Raw genomic sequence first — 19,998 nt, 5'->3', positions numbered from 1 at the left:
CACACACACACACACACACACACACACACACACACACACAGAAGAGAGGTTTCTGCGGCAAACGACAAGAGAAGAAGCGACTTATTCATATTTTTGGCCATTATTTCACATTGCCCACAATTGTTTCAAATCATATTGGCGGCCATTGTAAAACACTGACAGCCATTACTTCATATTTCTGGCTATTGTTTCACATGGGTGACCACTGCTTCATTTTGCCGGCCATTGCTTCATATTGGCGGTCATTGTGATCACAAAGACGTGTACTGAGTGTCAGGGTTGGTCCCAGTACAAGTGGCAGCTTTGAGGTGGGAGAAAATGTACATACGTGCGTGGCTCAGGGACGGGAAAGAGTTAAAGTTGTTATTGTTGTTGCACTCCATGCTTTTCAGGAAACAAGACAGAGAGGGGAGTTGGGGGGGAGGGAGGGGCCCGGGGGGTGGGGGTAGGGGTGGAGCGAGGTTTCTGTGACAGACAAGTGACGGAGTGATTGTATACTGGCGGACAATGTTTCACAATGTTTCATTGTGATCGCAAAGACGTGTTCTGGGTGTAAGGGTTGGCTCCGATACAAAGGACAGTTCTGACGTAGGAGAAAGAGTACGTACGTGTGGTGCAGGGACAGGAAAAAGTTAAAATTGTTGTTGCCCTCCATGCTTTTCAGGAAACAAGAGAGAGAGGGGGGTGCGGCTAAAGAGAAACAGAAAAAAAGAGAAACACACAGAGATGAATAGAAAGACAGACAAAAAGGGAGAGAGAGGGAAAGAGGGAGAGAATAATTATTGAGAGAGAAAGGGAGTTCTGAGATGGGAGAAAGAGTATGCACGTAGCGGCTCAGGGACGGGAAAGAGTTAAAGTTGTTGTTGTTGCCCTCCATGCTTTTCAGGAAACAAGAGAGAGGGAAGTTGACGGGGGATAGAGAGAGAGAGACAAGGAGAGAGACAGAGAGAGAGAAAGAGAAGCAGAGACAGAGACAAAGACAGAGGGAAGAAGAAGGAGTCGAAGGAGAAGAAGAAAAGCTGTCATCCGGTTGCACACACACACACACACACACACACACACACACACACACACCATCGCACTCTTGATCTCTCAACTCAAGAGCAACTGCATGTGCTGGCACGCATGCTTTTCCAATTCCCCACACTTGCCCACAGCTTGTCACGGTTTTTCCTGGACAATACCAATCGATCTACTATCAATCACATTTCACTCAGAGGTGGTGATCGAACTCTTTACGACCAGCCTCTACACAAGAGGGAGTAGGGGGAGGGAGGGGTGTTGGGGGCGGCGGTTGGGGCCAGGGGGGGGTGGGGTGCGGTGGGAGCTTGTTAAATTGAAGGACGAAAGCGAAACATCAAACATCAAAAGCCTTCCTGGTGTACGTGTTCCTTTCCAATTCTGATTAGACCTTGATTTTATGAACCGTGAAATTTACACAAGCAGGAGTGTAAGAAAGAATGAAAATAAAGAAAGAAAGAATGGGAGGAAGGAAGGAAGAAAACAAAAAGACAGAAAAAATTTAAAATAAGAAAGAGAGGGGGGGGGGGAAGAAAGGATGGAATAGATAAAAAGGGGGGAGGGGGAGAGAAAGAAAGAAAATACAAAGAAATATATTTTTAAAATCTCACAGCTCAACTGAAAATTGTAGGCTGGCATGATTAATACAAGTTGGGATATAAGAAAGAAGTCAGGAAAGAAAGGAAGGAAAGAAGAAAGGAAAAAAAAGAAAAAAAGAAACGAGAGAAGAGAAAGACAGAAATAACAATGAAAACTCAACGGCAAAACATAAAAAGAATTATCGGATAGCACGTTAGATACAAGCTGGGATGTAACAAGAAGCCAGGCAAGAAAGAGAGAAGAAGGGAGGAAGGAAGGAAGGAAGGAAGGAAGGAAGGAAGGAAGCATTGAAAAGAACAAATAACAAAAATAACAATTTGAACTCAATTCCTAGCTCATTATAATACATAGGCTGGCATGTTAAATACAAGCTGGAATATATAAGAAAGGAGTCAGGAAAGAAAGGAAGGAAAGAATAAAGAAAGAAAGAGAGAAAGAGAGGAAGGAAATGGTTGGGGGCGGAGGGAGGGGGGGGCAGAAGAACGAGGAAAGCTCCCATGTCAAGTCAGAAGTCTAGTTATTGGTTGGCATATTGAAAATACACGCTGAGAAATAATAGAAGGGAAGAAAGAAAGGCAAAAAAAAAGAAACAAAGCTCCTTGCTAAACTATGGACTGGCGTGCTAAATATAAGCTGGAATATAAATCATACAATAGAAGGAAAGAAAGAAGAAATGAATGAATGGATTTATAAATGAAAATACACACAGACACAGTACTGAGGAAAGAAAGAAAGAAAGAAAGTTCCAAGCTGAACTGTGACACATTATAGGCTGGCATGATAAATACAAGCAATAATTTCTTTTAAGACAGACACGGAAGAAAATAACTAAATTGTTTGCTCTTGTTTTAACTGAGAAGCAAGGATGAAAGAAGACAAGAGAGACAGACAGACAGACAGAAAGACAGACAGACAGAGGCAGGTACAAGGACAGAGGCAGAAACAGACAGAGAGACAGACATACAGGCAGACACGACAGACAGACTGACAGACAGAGACAAGGACAAGGACAGAGCCAGGAACAGAGACAGACAGATACAGACAGACAGGCAGACATGACAGACAGACAGACAGACAGGGAGAAGTGCATTTTCTGTAATCAGGGAAGTGGAATAACCAAAGACATGGCTATCTGACATCCTGCCCTCATGGAAAAAAACAACAACAAAGAAAATAACAAGAAAAGGCGAATGCAGTTACTGAAACAGACAGGGCGCATACATTTATAAACGTTTACTGACACATGAATATGCATAAACAGAGAAAGAGACAGGCAGACAGAGAGACATCGTACAGACAGGCACATATACATAGAGAAAGACACAGAGAAAGAGAGACAGAGAAAGAGTTTGAGACAGACTTTAAACTGACATGTTCGATCACGCATGCATTCGACTCATTGTGTGACTCAGCCGGAGACAAAACTTTCGTTTCTTTTCCAAAAACAACACACGAGTTATCTGGAAATTGAATTTGATCGCAAAAGGCAAAGTCACTCAAACACGCGTTCATATATTCCTCACACATACAAAATAGACATCACATACCTTTCTTTCTCTCTCTCTCCCTCTGGAGTAGAAAAAACAAAAATACAGAGCACTCGCTTCTCCAGGCCACACTCGCAAGTGATTTCAGGTTGTCGTCTGCTCTTGTTCGGAAGACGACCTTTTGCTGAGGGCCAACTGTGTCGAGCTTTGTGATTGGTAAATTTTGACCTGTCGCCCAGGTTACGACCTTTGCGTCGCTTTCGATAACACGTGTTCTTTTATCTCGAGTGAGTAGACTGCGATGTTTGTGTCTGCATGGTTGTATTTGAGGTGTGTAATTGTAGTGTATGTGTGTGTGTGTGTGTGCATGCGTGTGTGTGTGCACGCGCACTTTTGTTGTGTACATATGGTGTGTGTGTGTGTGTGCATGCCAAATGTGCATTCTGTATATGAGTGTGTGTGTGTGTGTGTATTTTTGTCATTTGTACATCAACTTGGCTTGTGTGTGTATATGTGAATGTGTGTTTGTGTGAATGTATATTTGCTGGTTGGTTCATCATTGATGAAATGTGTGTGTGTGTGTGTGTGTGTGTGTGTGTGCGTGTGTGTGTGTGTGTGTACATGCATGCTTGAACATGCATGTGTGAACTTAGCTTCTGTTTGAGTCTGTGCACACATTGTGCATTCATTGTGTGTATATGTGTGTGTGTGTGTTTGTATGCTTTGCTCCTGAATGTGTAGGTCTGTGTGTGCACACATGCACATGCATTTGTTGTGCGCATTGGTGCATGTCTATGTGCTGTGTGTGTGTGCACATGAATTTGTTGTGCACAATGGTGCATGTCTATGTGCCGTGTGTGTGTGTGTGTGTGTGTGTGTCCACTTTGCTTCTGTATGTACCAGAGTGACAGACAGCAAGCAAGCAACAGACAGATAAGCTTCTTTGTCACACACACACACACACACACACACATGTGCATACATACACACACACAAGGCACACAAAAAAAGCATGCACATTAAAGAGTGAGGCAGAGGATATAATTATTTACATCATACAAGCAGACACAGGTGAGTGACAGAATTAAATTTTCTTCATCATAAAAACACCACCCAAAAGCAATCATTTTCCAGTCAGTCTTTAATTTTTTTTATTTTTTTTTTAATAGGAAAATTGAAACAACAAAGTTCACATCCATTCTGACAAATAATCACAAACAGAACACACATGCAACCAGCACGGAACTTGTAACCTGTAAATCATGTATGCTTGTGCACATTTCCTTTGTCATAAAAACTGTAAGAAAAACATGTAAACATAAATAATACACAGCATAGATGGGACATATTAACACAATGCTGTTCACACTTTCTCAGGAATAGGTGTAAAAAAAAATTTTTTTTAAAATAATAATAAAGATAAAAGTATAAGTTATGCTTAACCCCTATACTTAATTAATTAACATCCTGACTGCTGTTGACAAGCATTGAAAGGCTGGTCACCTCATGTCAGTCACCAATCTGTATTTGGTACTCTTAGGGTTGCAGTGCTTCTGTTCAAGTAAAACCAAGTAAATCACTGAAAAGCACACAAGCAGTAGTGACTGTACTCCTACGTCGGGCCGCACTGACCCAATTTAGGCCACCCTGACCCAACTGAGGCCCACACCGACCCAATTTAGGCTGCAGTGACCCGATTTAGGTTACACTGACCCGATTTAGGTTACACTGGCCCAATTTAAGCAACACTGACCCAATTTAGGCCATGTCGACCCAATTTAGGCAGCACTGACCCAATCAAGGCTGCAATGACCTAATTTAGGCAGCACTGACCCAATTTAGGCAGCACTGACCCAATCAAGGCTGCAATGACCCAATTTAGGCAGCACTGACCCAATTTCACCAAGGTTCAGCAGTCAAGGGGTTACTACCAAGGTAAAAAAAATATATTTCATTCTTTCACCTGTTTGCTCGTTTCATTTGTTCACTCATTTCCGTCTCTCTGTCTCTCCTCTCTCTCTCTTACGGGACAGACAAAAGCAATGCTGGCACTACTATAATCCCATAAAAAAAGCAAGCTGTGCTTAAATAAAAATGTGCACCAATTTTTCTTAATAATAACATAGCATTTTAAAGCAGCAGTATGAGCAAACATCTGACTCCAGTGTCAAACCATCTGTTATCAAGAATATTCCAAACGAAAAAACTATATACAAAGGAAGCAAATAACACAGATCACAATCTAGCCAATAAATACCACTACCCACCCTGCCTCCAAAAAAAATTATTAAAAAAAAAAAATGTTTATCAAAATAAAAAGAATAAAAAACATAAAACACTTGAAATAACACTGCCAGAAAACTGGAATTATTTTAACCTTTTTTGTACAAACAAAATATAAACATCATCTAGAAATATATATATATATATTTCATATAACCATAGTCTTCTTTTATGTATACCAATTTTCACAGTTCTGTCATCAACAGTAGCAGAAAAATAACTCATTGCTGTCATTTGTTTCAATAAATATACATATCTATATGTGTGTGTGTAAACACTCCCTGACCTTTAGGTATGACAGAATTGTGTTTATTGTCCTGTTGCACATAGCGACTGTATGACATCTAGTTACAGTATTCATTTTCACATTTGAAAGAAGTAAACCAAAGGTGGGAGAGAAGTTATGACATATGGTTAAGGTATTCATTTTCACATTTGAATGTTATCATTCATACACAGGGTAGTTCTAAACAAGCCAGAACCGTACATACAGTGACCAAGAACAATATATCATTATTGTGAACCTTTCTCATATGAAGGGTGGGCTTTAGCTTTATTTATTTTTAGCAGTTTTAACACTTGTGACTTGATGATAGCCTTAATTGTAGGTTAAGGAAATCAGTGACTTCAATGATTGACCTAAATGTAAGTTCTGGAGAAAATAAGTGACTTCAATGATTGTCTTAAGTTAAGGAAATCAGTGGCCTCAATTATTGCCTTAAATGTAAGTTATCAAAGAAATCAGAGACTTCAACTGCCTTAAATGTAAGTTATCAAAGAAATCAGTGACCTCAATTATTACCTTACATGCAAGTTATCAAGAATTCAGTAACCTCAATAACTGCCTAAAATGCAAGTGATCAAAGAAATCAGTGACCTCAATGATTGCCTTACATGCAAGTTATCAAGAAATCAGTGACCTCAATGATTGCCTTAAATTCAAGTTATCAAAGAAATCAGTAACCTCAATGACTGCCTTACATGCAAGTTATCAAAGAAATCAGTAACTTCAATGATTCCCTTACATGCAAGTTATCAAGAAAATCAGTGACCTCAATGATTGCTTTACATGCAAGTTATCAAGAAAATCAGTGACCTCAATGACTGCCTTAAATTTAAGTTATCAAAGAAATCAGTAACCTCAATGATTGCCTTAAATGCAAGTTATCAAAGAAATCAGTAACCTCAATGACTGCCTTACATGCAAGTTATCAAAGAAATCAGTAACCTCAATGATTGCCTTAAATGCAAGTTATCAAGAAAATCAGTGACCTCAATGATTGTCTTACATGCAAGTTATCAAGAAATCAGTTACCTCAATGACTGCCTTAAATTCAAGTTATCAAAGAAATCAGTGACTTCAATGATTGCCTTACATGCAAGTTATCAAAGAAATCAGTGACCTCAATGATTGCCTTACATACAAGTTATCAAGAAAATCAGTGACCTCAATGATTGCCTTAAATTCAAATTATCAAAGAAATCAGTAACCTCAATGACTGTCTTAAATGCAAGTTATCAAAGAAATCAGTGACCTCAATGACTGCCTTACATGCAAGTTATCAAAGAAATCAGTGACCTCAATGATTGCCTTACATGCAAGTTATCAAAGAAATCAGTGACCTCAATGATTGCCTTAAATGTAAGTTATCAAGGAGACCAGTGACTTCAATGACTGCCTGAAATATACAGTTATCAAGAAAATTCACCTTCCTTCCACAAACATTTCACAATCAAAAATCAAAAACTACTCACTTGATAGTTTGCATCATAAACAAAGGAAACCAGCACCCAGTTGCTTCCAACACACAGGCAACAAATAAACAGGAGTTTATGAAAACACATGAAATAAATCAACATGAAGTCATGAAAACATATGAAATAAATAAATATGAATTTATGAAGGCAAGCGCAAACAAATATGTGGGACTGAGAGACACACTAAAACAAAAACAAAAAAACCAAAAAAATCAATAAAATTTCTTCTTCCATTTTCAATTATAATACTCCCACCCCCAACCACACCCCCTCCATCCATCCTAACTTCATGTCATTCATCATTTTTCTTTTTTCTTTTTTTTTTTTACCAGCTAAAAATAAACAGATCATTGTGTAACAAAGAAACAGGGAACCTACAAAAACAACAAAATAAGACAAATGAAAAAACCCATACGAATAATACTGACACAAATCCTCAGTCTTTAAGTATGATAAAATTACATAGTACTTTTTTTTTTCAAACTTTGTTCCACTGGCTTAAGTTTTAAACTTTCTCTCTCCTCCCCCTCACGTACAAAGTCTCAGAAGTGCAGATTTACGTAAAAATTCAAAATTTGGCCTTTTTCTTTTGTTTGTGTTTTTAAACGGACCTTCAAAGGAACATACAAGCATGTACCTGCGCACACACACATACACACACACCGACACACACACACACGCTCACCGACACACACACACACTAAAAATTTTAAAAATAGGGAGGGTTTAAACAAATCCTGTGTTAGTTTAATCTTCTTAAATGACAATAAATATCTTGACCAGATTTAAAGCAGACACTCATAAAAGCACACACACACACACACACACACACACACATAGAGGACAAGATAAAAATAAATAAACAAAAGCTGTGATAGCTTACTGTTTGATCTTATTTTGACTTGACTGGACTTTGAACACACATACACACACATTTCGAAATGACTTGGACACACACACACACACACACACACACACACACACACATTTTGAAATGACTTGGACACACACACTCGCAAACACACACACACACACACACACACTTTCAAACCCAGTATGATCACAAATATACATCAATATTAAATAGTGCAATAAGAGGGAAACAGGGAAAACAATGTCAAAAACATACACCATTATCTAGCAAACTGAAATGTAGGCCCTCTTTTCCAAACTTAAATAATAACTGAATAAATGAATAACCAAGAAATAAGTATGATTTAAACAAATTACTGGTTATAAAAAACAATTATAAATGTAACAAATCCTCTTTAAACAAGTAATATACATCATATAATATTACTAAGATTCGACACATAAATAAGTATTTCAACAAATTTCAGAACAATAAGAAAAAAACCCACCTTTTTAGTTACAAACCGATACATAAAACAAAATGAGATAAACAACCTTCATGTGTGTGTGTAGTGTGTGTGGGTGTGTGTGTGTGCGCGCGCGCGTGTAAGTAAACACATCAACAAATGATGAAATAAACTCAGATTCCCCAATCAAGGAAGAAGAAAAAAACCCAAAAAAACCCCAGGAAAATCCAAGAGAATAGAAACAGAGAAAGATACGTTGGTTGTTGTTTTTTTTAAACAAAAACATAAAATAAACTCATTTACCAGCTGAAGAAGAAGAAAAACAAAAAATAATTGTTTTAACATAAAATAAACTGATTCACCTGTAACCAAGCACTCTGCTTGCTTCAAAAACTGCTTCAAACACGAATGTGTTAATTCTTTAAATATCTCTTATCCAAATTAATGTCACAGCTAACGCTGTCACACACCAAACAAAACAACATCCAAAAAAAAAAAGAAATAAAAGAGGTATTCTAAAAATTAAATGCACACTTAAAAAAAACACACACACACACCAAAAAATGAGACCAAAAAAAAAGCCAACAAAAAACTACTAAGACGAGATCAAACAACAAAAGACGGAACAGCGAATGATGCTATGTCGGTTCTGTACAGCAGAAGTCCACAGAGATCAGATGAACAAACAGAACTGGAATGTGGTTAGTGTTTAGTTCACAACAAGTTAAGTTACTCTGCCAATGCTTCTTTCAGAAGTTTTTACACACACACACACACATAAACACACACACACACACACACACACACATTCACAAGTTCAGTTACCTTGCCAATGTTTCTTTTCGTAGTACACACACACACACACACACACACGAATGAAAGAGCGAGGTATTTGACAAATTCCGTCAGTCTCTATGGCTGTTCTAGTGTTGCTTTATCTGGTAGTTTTAGCAAAAGAAAAAAAAAACACTTTTCTTTTTTGATTGTACATACACACATCCACAAGACAATCAGCTCATTTTTCTGCAAGATTTGTGTCTTTTCTTTATCACGAAGGTGAATAACTCTTACAAATTTGAGAAAACAGGGGGAAACACAGGAAAGGACTGAGGCATCCAGAAAATCTAACAGTTTGATATTTTCAAACAAAAATTCGGGACGCAGCATGTTACAATGCATGCCAAGTGAAAAACGGATCTCGTTTCCTCTTTTGGATCTGCTCAAACAGGGAGGCTGTGACATTTTGTGATCTATTTTTTATAAAGTACATAAAATAAATATTCTATAAAATCTATTTATGATACAGCATATAGGAAGATCCCCCCTCACCACCACCCCACCCCCCACACTCCCCAGCAAAATAGATCGCTTTATGATTTCATCATCTTAATGACCTCTAATACACCAGCTGGGCTAAAAACACAGACACAACACCACGTTGACTGTATCAAGGCGTAACATGCGAGACCATGTACAGAAAACACACAAACAAATTCATTGTATGTCATATTGGTATAGAAAAATAAAACAATAAACCAAAAAAATGGACATGTTCAAATGCTAAAAAACTAAAGATAAAACACACACACACACACACACACACACACACACACACACACATAAACAGCGCCATGTAAAATGCATTCAACTGAGGTTGGACAAAAACAAACAAAACAAAACAACACACACACAAAAATCTTTAATAAACTACAGCAAAGAATGAGAAGGATGAACAGTGGCAATACACTGTCAATGAATCGCACTTCCAGAAGACGGAGACACAACATGAAGCGTGAAACCTACCAGGAATATTTACAGAAGTCTTCTATCGCTTCATTAAACTCGTCTCTCAAACACGACATGATCAAACCCACAACCTTAGCACAACTGTTAACAGAACAGTTCTGGGTTGTTGTTTTTTTAATGGAAAATACAAAATAATGCACGCCAGTTTTTTTTCCCTTGTTTTTTTTCCTTCTTTTTTTTTTTTTTTTTTTTTAATCACTCATGAAACATGAGTAGGAAGAGGCTTCTCAGTGAGAAATAAAGCAGTGCAGAAAAGTGTGAAACATAAAAAAAAAAATCTTTCTACTGCTACCTGACCAAAGCTGTCTACTGTTATCGTTTACTGCAGTCACATCTACAACTAGAATGTTGCTGGTTCAAAACTACAATCTGTCTTTCAGGATCTAAAACAAAGTAAAGTACATCGGCTGATAAAAAGAAAAAGAAAAAAAAAGAAACTAGAGTATAAGATCAGGTGAAAAAGTATCCAGCATAAAAAAATTGTGAAACAGAACTACACCAAAACTCTTTATTCACTACCTGACCTAAACTGTCTTCTATCAAAAAAAGAGCTGGTAAAAAAAAAAAAATCCAATCTGTATTTCTGAATCCAAAGGCAGAAAAGTAATGCACGTCAAATAAAAAAATTATTTTAAAAAAAACACTTGAAACCTGAGTACGACACTCAGTTAAGGAAGAAATCAGCGTAGAAAAATGGGAAGCACAAAAAATATATATCAGAATATAAATCTTGACACAATACCTGACCCTGTGTTTATCTTTGATTCACACACACACACACATGGGAAATACTGACAGTAAACTTCAACACTGGAACAAGGGTTCTTTGGAATTCTTAAGAAAATTTGGTAGAACTTTGAAAAAAAAAAAAAAAAGTTTTAAAGCAGTGATGGATCAGAGAACTAAGACTGAGAGAATAAATTTTAGAAAATACACAACACTTTGGATTTCTAAGAATAAATCTGTGGAACTTTGGGGGTGGGGGGGGGGGGGGGGGACAAAACAAACAAAAACACGATCAGAAAAGAAGACTGAGAGTACCTTTTTGAAAACACAGGGCACTCTCTGGATTTCTTTGAACAATTTCTGTGGAAAACTGAAAAGCACAGAGGTCTGGACTAAAAGAACATGATCAGGAATTCCTTTCTGAAAGCACAGGACACTGTCTGGATATTCTCTGAATAATTCTGTGGAACTTTTTGAAAAGCCCAGAGAGAGAGAAACTGCATGGGTTGTGTTGCTCACACTATCTTAACAGCACAAACGTTGCTCAGTGTTCGGAATTTTCTTCAGTCAATGGAATTTGCGTAGACTTTTGTATTTGTATTTTGTATTTCTTTTTTATCACAACAGATTTCTCTGTGTGAAATTCGGGCTGCTCTCCCCAGGGAGAGCGTGTCGCAACACTACAGCGCCACCCATTTTTTTGGTATTTTTTCCTGCGTAGTTTTTTTCGTTTTTCCTATCAAAGTGGATTTTTCTACAGAATTTTGCCAGGAACAACCCTTTTGTTGCCGTGGGTTCTTTCACATGCGCTAAGTGCATGCTGCACACAGGACCTTGGTTTATCGTCTCATCCGAATGACTAGTGTCCAGACCACCACTCAAGGTCTAGAGGAGGGGGAGAAAATATTGGCAGCTGAGCCGTGATTCAAACCAGTGCGCTCAGATTCTCTCGCTTCCTAGGCAGACGCATTACCTCTAGGCCATCCACTCCACATCTGATTGTGAGTCAGGCAGAAAAACAGATAGGAGGACAGCATCCCACAATGGACAGGACAGGCCTGAGACGAGAGCCACACCCTGAGAGAGTCTGAGTCTCCCTGAGTCAGGGAGTCAGGGAGAAATGGACAGTTTCAGTTTCAGTGTCTCAAGGAGGCATCACCGCATACAGACTAATCCGTAAACGCTTCACCACATCTGCTAGGCAGATGCCTTACCAGCAGCATGACCAAACGTGCTAGTCAGGCCTTGAGTGCTTACAAGCATACATATTTGTGCACCTACAACAGAGGATTTCTTCCACAGAAAATTTGCAAGAGGACAAAATTTTATGTTGCCCCGGAGTTCTTTTTCAGTGCACCAACTGCATGCTGCACACAGGACCTCGGTTTTTCGTCTTATCAGAATGACTAGACGCTCAGTTTAGTTTTTCAGTCAAACTTGGGAGAATGTGCAAGGCCCGGATTCAAACCCAGACCCTCACAGACACTGCATTTGTAGATATACATCTTAACTATTCTGCCACCTTCCTCCATTGAGAGAACTGGTTGCCAGGTCTTCAGTAGCACCTCCCCCCCCCCCCCCCCACACACACACACACACCCCACAGAAACTACGGGATAGAAGAGAGAGAGAGAGAGGTGGAAATTCTTAACACGAAGCAAACTTAAAGCTGTAAAGATTGTTGGCCTGGACTGAAAGAACCAACTTCGGAGTACCAGTTTTGAAAAATCATTTCCTCTATTTAAAAAAAAAAAGGGGGGGGGGGGGGAATAAAGAGAAGAGCAACAAATTCTGAATAGTGAAAAAAAACCACTAAAAGAAAACCATACCCATGGCCCATCACTCTGTCACCATTTATCAAACCCTAGGAGTCTACATCAAAATGTTGTGATAATATGGTGCAACATGCAGCATGATGATGAGATTGTCTCCGTAGCAACAGAAAACTCCCCCACAGCACAACCACATTAATCCTCCCGGAAAATACAGGTTACAAATACTCAGAAAACAGAATGTGGCTGCCTAAGGTGATGAGACAAAAATGTACAAAGTGTCTCTCTCACACCCTGAGAATGATGACACTCAGCGACCACAATTTTGTAAGAGATGTTGCATATATTGGACGACCCCTCAGGGTCGATTCAGATGAAGAAACATCTGTTATCATAAAACAGCTGCAGGTGGCACAAGTCTGGAGATGTCGCAGACCATTTTATATCATCTGTGTCACAGATACCTGAGCAACCAAACGTTACTGCTTAAATCTGGCTTGACAAAAACCGATGAAAAGTAAATGTACTGACATCTAAATGACAGAATGAGGCAGAACTTGCGTTTGACGAAAACGTAATGTTTAGCATAATTTTACACACACAAAAATTGAACAGAAAAAAGTGATGCAAAATGTATGAAATCTATTGTTGCGAAAGATGACAAGACGTGTACACCAATTCACAGCTTTTGCTGAAAGAACACAGAAATGAACTGGGCTTTTCTGCTAGTGTTTTTCTTCTTCTTGTTCAAAGGCAAGCTGGTACATATAGTACTCAGATATGGGAGCGAAATGTCAATTTGATCAGAGCTCAACAGAGATCCTTACCCAACTCACTGCATGCTTGTTGTGATAAGAATCAGTATCAATTTGATCAAAACGATTCCTCTGCTCCTTTGTCTAAATAATGTACAATACAGAACTCCGATCTCTTGATTCCAGTATTCTGGTAAAGGTTTTGTTCATTTCTGTTAAGTTTTGTTCGTCAATGCTACATGTCTATTATGTTTCCTGTCTTGTTCGGTATTCACATCAATCAAATTCTTCTTAATTTTTGCCTGCCATCGTTTGGTCATGGGATGGAAAAGTGGTCTTCCATCAGTGCTTTTTATACAATTACCTCACAGAGAAAAACTCATCATGATAAAAATGTTTGGAGTGGGAAAACACCTCTGACCCACCATTCATAAGTGGGAAAACGCCTCTGATCCACCATTCATAAGTGGGAAAACGCCTCTGATCCACCATTCATAAGTGGGAAAACGCCTCTGACCCACCATTCATAAGTGGGAAAACGCCTCTGACCCACCATTCATAAGTGGGAAAACGCCTCTGATCCACCATTCATAAGTGGGAAAACGCCTCTGATCCACCATTCATAAGTGGGAAAACGCCTCTGATCCACCATTCATAATTTCGTCCACAGAACTAAACTTATCTGGAGTGATTATCGTGTATATCAAGCCCGGAAATGGAAAAAAAAAAAGATTGATTTTTTTTCATTATTGGTTGTTTAATCCATCAAATCTGAAACTGGAGGACTGATTTTTTTTTTTTTTTTTTAATTACTGTGTGTTTAATCCCAACACGATCAACTGTATTGCTGTTCATAGTTTTGTCAAAAATAACTGAACCTACCTTGAGTGATTAAGCCAAAATTGAATTTTTTTTTTCCCCCCATTACTGGTTGTTTGATCCCAACACGATGAACTGTATTGCTGTGGTTCTCTACACATACATCAAGTCCATACCCTCGACTTTTTTGACATTCAACAAAAGTTCATCTACATGGCCATTCAGTTTTGCCACTCTCTTGACATGAGCGCATTCAAATGTTGTCGCTGGACGGAACTGACTGACACACGATGCCACATGCAACTGTTTCATCGTACAGAAGTCTCATCATCTGACTGGACCTGAGCAATCAGCTGAGAACAAACAACAAAAAACGTGGGATATGTAAAGGACAGAAGAAAAAAAATTTTAATCTAGCCCTACCCTCACACTGAAATGAACGCAGACAAAAGAAACGACTGATGTGAAAGCGTCGAAATATGTAAACAAAATGCAGATCAAAAAAAAAAAAAAAAGAAAGAAAATCAATGAATCAATAAAAAGGCAAGAGATGTCACAAAAAGAATTACACAGTTATCCATCTTTACCCTTATTAGTTGCTTGGAAAGGTGAACTGCCGTAAAGCTGACAAAGAGTCGTTTCTTAATCTGAATGGAGAACCATGAAAATAAAGATCACTGAATGTGACATCAAAGATGAGAAACCATGAAGACTGAATGCACTGCAAACCTGAACTTCACAAATTCCTATTTAGCTAATATAGCAAAGTTCCAAAGAACATATTTATTACCAAACTCAAGCTCACTCAATATTCCACACCTTTCAAAAGTCTTGAAAAGGATTCCACAATAATGCAGCAAACTTTTGACAACTGACTGATGATTTTTGACACTGAGGGAAGTGGGGGTTCCATATTGTCTTAAAATCGAAACCATCACAATCATAATGTCTTAAAATCGAAACCATCACAATCAGAATATCTTAAAATTAAAACCATCACAATCAGAATGTCTTGAGATAGAAACCATCACAATCAGAAAACAACAGAAGGCCAAAAAAGGGTGTGGGAGGTGGGGTGAGGTGGGGTGGGGTGGGGTGGGGTGGTTCTGCAAATGCTGAACCACAACACACACTACGTAACACCACAGAAGTAACTTTCAGCAAATAGTTGCAGGGTCTCCTCTGGCATGTAGCCGATACCAAGTCATGAGCCTTACTTCACAAACACGATTGCTAACTGAGATGCCCTACTGTCTGTACATCAACAATGTGACTTACAAATGCACACAAAAACATGCATAATATACATACACATATGCAGATATGAAAGACACATTTTAAGTCTCTAAGATACGAAAGACACATTTTAAGTCTCTCTCCACAACCAGGAAGAGTCGTCCGAAGTGGACACAGAGAAATCTGTCATGACCAAAAATGAGTGAGACAGTACCTGTCATGGTAATGAAAGAGACATTTAGGGACATGATCACATGCTAACACACACACACACACACACACACAAAATCATTCCTAAGCACAGACACAAAAATTAGATCATGAAAAGGCACAGAATTCTGACCGAATTCATGTCATCAAAAGGAAACGGAATACAGACAGATTTTAAGTCATCATTTTCCTATAAAAAAAATTTTTTAAAAACAAAAAAACTGACAGATGACTCCAATGCTCTCAGTACCATGGACCATTTTTGGTTGGTTAGTTTCATTTTCTTCCCTACAACACAAAAACTAAAAACAAAATAAATAAACTCAATCACATTTATCTATCCCACACTCACTCACCCCTAAATGAAACAGAAATACTACTACTACCACAAAGAAGAAGAAGAAGAAAAAGAAGAAAAGAAAAAAAAGAATGCAGACTTACACTCTAACCTCCATGTCAGAGAACTTATGGCTCTTACAATAAAAAGTTTTACGCACACACAAACATAGATATATATACACACACACACACACACACACACACACATGCATTCAAGCACCACATTCCATAAACAAGCAAGCATGTGCACACAGAAACAAATCTTTTCTGAACTCGACTCCCCAAATAAAAAAAAAACTAAAAACAATTTTCACCAGGTTGTAATTCATTTCTCTTTGTAGGTATGCAGTAATACCAAACAAATCACAAACAAAGTATACGTTTCTGGTTCACTCGGTACGGTAACTAAACATACAGGTGACTCTTTCCATCTTGGTCGTACGAAATGCATGAAGGGCCGCAAAGTCAAGAACGTGCGCACACAAACGTGCTTGCAGATGTACTCCACGAGAAAAGACATTAGATTAAAGAAAGAACACACTCACACACACATGTATGCACACACAAACAGTGACATACACAGCCAACAGTCAGCTGCTGACTGCACTGTTCTGTAAGTCCTTTCTTTGTTTATCCACATTTCATACACACACACACACACACACACACACACACACACACTGCACGTCCAATATCACTTAAAGTGAAAAGACATTCAAGAAAGAACACAGTCACCTTTTTAAAATAATTCTTTAACATAACCGGGCTCAACAACGACCACACACACACACACATACACACACACATATAAAGCATCACCTTTATACGAAAATATCATGACCGGGCTAGATTAACAGTGAGACTTTCTGATTTGCATGGTCAGGCAAAGCATGACACCGGTGACCTGGGTGCACCTATACCAATAGGCAAGTTAACATTAAGTGCACCGGCGCCCACAGGCAAATTAACAAACACAAAGAAAGAGCTTGGCAAAGCAATATGTTTCCGTGGCAAAGCAACAAGGTTACAGAGTAAAGACAGACTTTGCACAGCAAACCAGTAAAAGACAAACTTTGCACTGCAAACCAGAAAAGCTACAATCTGCATGGGCAAGTTAACTCTTTCACCACCATAGGCGACTTCAGCTGACTAGACAGTGCACCGTCATATGCAGCTTTTGCCGACATCAAGGGGTCATGTTGATAAGACCATTTTTCACACTGTAACAAAGCCTGACAGTTGCAGCCAGTTTCCCACCAATAGAACAATGACTAACCTGTGCCCCCTTGACCCAGATTGAAGTGAACAAGTCCAATGTGTTGTTCTAACGTGAACTGAAGCCCGTGACTGAGAGCATCATTTCTAAAATATCTGGCACTGGGGAGTGTTTTTCACACAGACACTTGGTGGTGAAGGAGTTAATAAATAAAGAAAAAGAAAATGGCGAAGCAATGCGTTTCCACGGAAAAAGCGACAAATTTACGCAGTAAAAAACAGAGATTATACCATGGTGAAGCGAGTGCAGTTAAAAAGTTCTGCAGCCTTTCAACAAACAGAAGCCTGTAACCACTTCACTGATGAATGAATTTCACAGCAATCAGATCGACGGGCAGATCTAAAGCTAACACACACACACACACACGCGCGCGCGCACGCACGCACGCACACACACACACTGTGCACTTTAGAAACATTTCTCGGAAAAAGTGGCGATGTGCCATTTGGCATTCGGCAAGAAAGACGGAAAATGCTGTTGAAGCCCTTTCACCATACCCAGGATCACTTCAAGCGAACTGAACAAACTGACCTGGGCTTCAGACAAGGCAGCAAAAAGAATTAACAAAGCGGCTTAACTCACTCAGTACGGCCAGTCTTCTCTTCTCCTCTACACAGACCCCTCGGATGTCCAGTGGGTGTCTGAATGACCCAACCATTAGCTTCCATGCGTCAGAACTGTGGTATTCTTTGTCAACATTCACCTCTTCAGTATAAGAGCGTTCCGCTTGCAATATTTTGATGATGGTAATTGGGATGAAACGCTGTTAACGTCGTCTCTTTCGCCGTTCGTATGGAGAGAGTTAAGTTGTCGCATACATAACCTCAAGTTTCTTCAGTTACAAAAACGTTAAACCATCACCTACCTGCTTTCAAAAGGTTCAAACAAAAACAATGCACAACCATGCGTGATGCAAACCAGCATTCAAGGGGTTAAACACAATGCACAACCACACAATGTTGCAAACAACCAGCATTCAAATGTTTAAACACAATGCACAACCACACATGATAAACACACCACCAGCATTCAAAGGGTTAAACACAATGCACAACCACACAATGCTGCAAACAACCAGCAGTCATAGGGCTAACGGCATGGCTTAACAATAAAATCTTATATAACACTGTTCAGATTTTCATCCATCCACTTTCACATCAGCCTTAAAGTTTAAATGTTAAAGGCCTTTAATAGCCATCAGGGCAGTGAACTCAAACCCACTGTGTCTACGGCTCAGCATATAGGAAGGTGGGGCCCAGTCCTCTCCGTCCACTGTTTTAACCCTTCCCCAACCAAAGTCAGGTGCGGAGTGAAGAAAATCAGCGTAAAGCACCTTTCCCAAAGGTCACAACACTACACCGAAACGAGGCGTCACATCAACCCTGACCACAAAAATCTGCTGCCTGACTCGTCCTCAGAAAGAAAAGATCTGAGCACATCACTCCTCTTTTGCAACATCTCCACTGGCTCCCTGTCTTACACCGAATAAAGTACAAGATCAGCACTCTGTTATAGATGTATTCACAAAACTGCCCCTTCCTATCTCTGCGGCTGCCTTCACCTCTACACTCCATCTCACTCACTACAATCGGCTTCGGATCCACTCCGTTTATGCATACCCAGATTCAAACACTCGACTGTTGGCTGCCGTTCTTTCTCTGTCTCTGAACCTTGCAATTGGAATGAACTTCCTCTTTCGCTTCGTCAAGTCTCCACACTCAGCTCTTTCAAGTCTGGCCTTAAAACCCACCTCTTCCCAAAATAGCCTCCTTTGCCTGCCTCTTCCTTGTCTTCAGTTTCTACAGTTTTAGAGTTATGCATGCATGTGAATGACTGGTGTGAAAGCGCTTTGATTTGTCTCTGCGCAAGATTCAGCGCTATATAAATACCATTATTATTATTATTTTATTACCACTGGTAAACACTGGATCAGAACTTCTGACTAAGCACATTGGGTTACGCTGCTGTGTAGCGTATATGGATCTGACCGAACACAGTGACGCCTCCTTGAGCTACTGATACTGATACTGATACTTACCGATTCTGCCACAGCATCTCAAGACATCAAGACTCACTCTGGAATAATTCAAGGGCGCCCTTTGTAACAGTTTCAATTTCAGTTTCTCAAGGAGGCGTCACTGCGTTTGGACCAATCCGTATACGCCACACCACATCTGCTAGGCAGATGCCTGACAAGCAGCGTATCCCAACATGCTTTGTCAGGCCTTGAGTGAATGTATATATATTTGTGTGTATTTATCAGAGTGGATTTCTTCTACAGACTTTTGCCAGAGAAAAAAAAGACACTCATTGCCATGGGTTCTCTTTTAGTGTGCCAAGTGCGAGCTGCACAATAAGAAGTGCCATATTTCTGGAAGAAATAATTATATAACAAATAAAAAAAAATCAAAAACAAACAGGGGTAAAATCTTAGAACATGTTACGGTGATCAACAGGTCAACGCAAAACAATGACACGACAAAGCAGAACCATTGGTTGAAGAACAGTTGATGAATCAACAACAGTGAGAAAGAAGACACATGATGTTAACAAGAGGATCATTCATGGGAAAGACTGCACAACACTGACAGC

At 39.2% G+C, this 19,998-nt stretch overlaps 1 protein-coding gene across 2 annotated transcripts in view; it reads right to left on the bottom strand.

Annotated features, from left to right (window-relative positions):
- The window catches only part of LOC143301725 (uncharacterized), an 87,924-nt gene extending 84,642 nt beyond the window's left edge, over positions 1-3,282 (bottom strand). For both annotated transcript variants that reach the window (XM_076616111.1, XM_076616113.1), the window contains exon 1: positions 3,168-3,282. The gene's annotated coding sequence lies outside the window, so the exon portion shown is untranslated. The remainder of the gene's footprint in view (positions 1-3,167) is intronic.
- Positions 3,283-19,998: the final 16,716 nt, after the last annotated feature.

The sequence above is a fragment of the Babylonia areolata genome, chromosome 28 (assembly GCF_041734735.1).
Source record: "Babylonia areolata isolate BAREFJ2019XMU chromosome 28, ASM4173473v1, whole genome shotgun sequence".
Lineage (NCBI taxonomy): Eukaryota > Metazoa > Mollusca > Gastropoda > Neogastropoda > Buccinidae > Babylonia > Babylonia areolata.
This window is presented reverse-complemented; position numbering and strand designations above follow the sequence as displayed.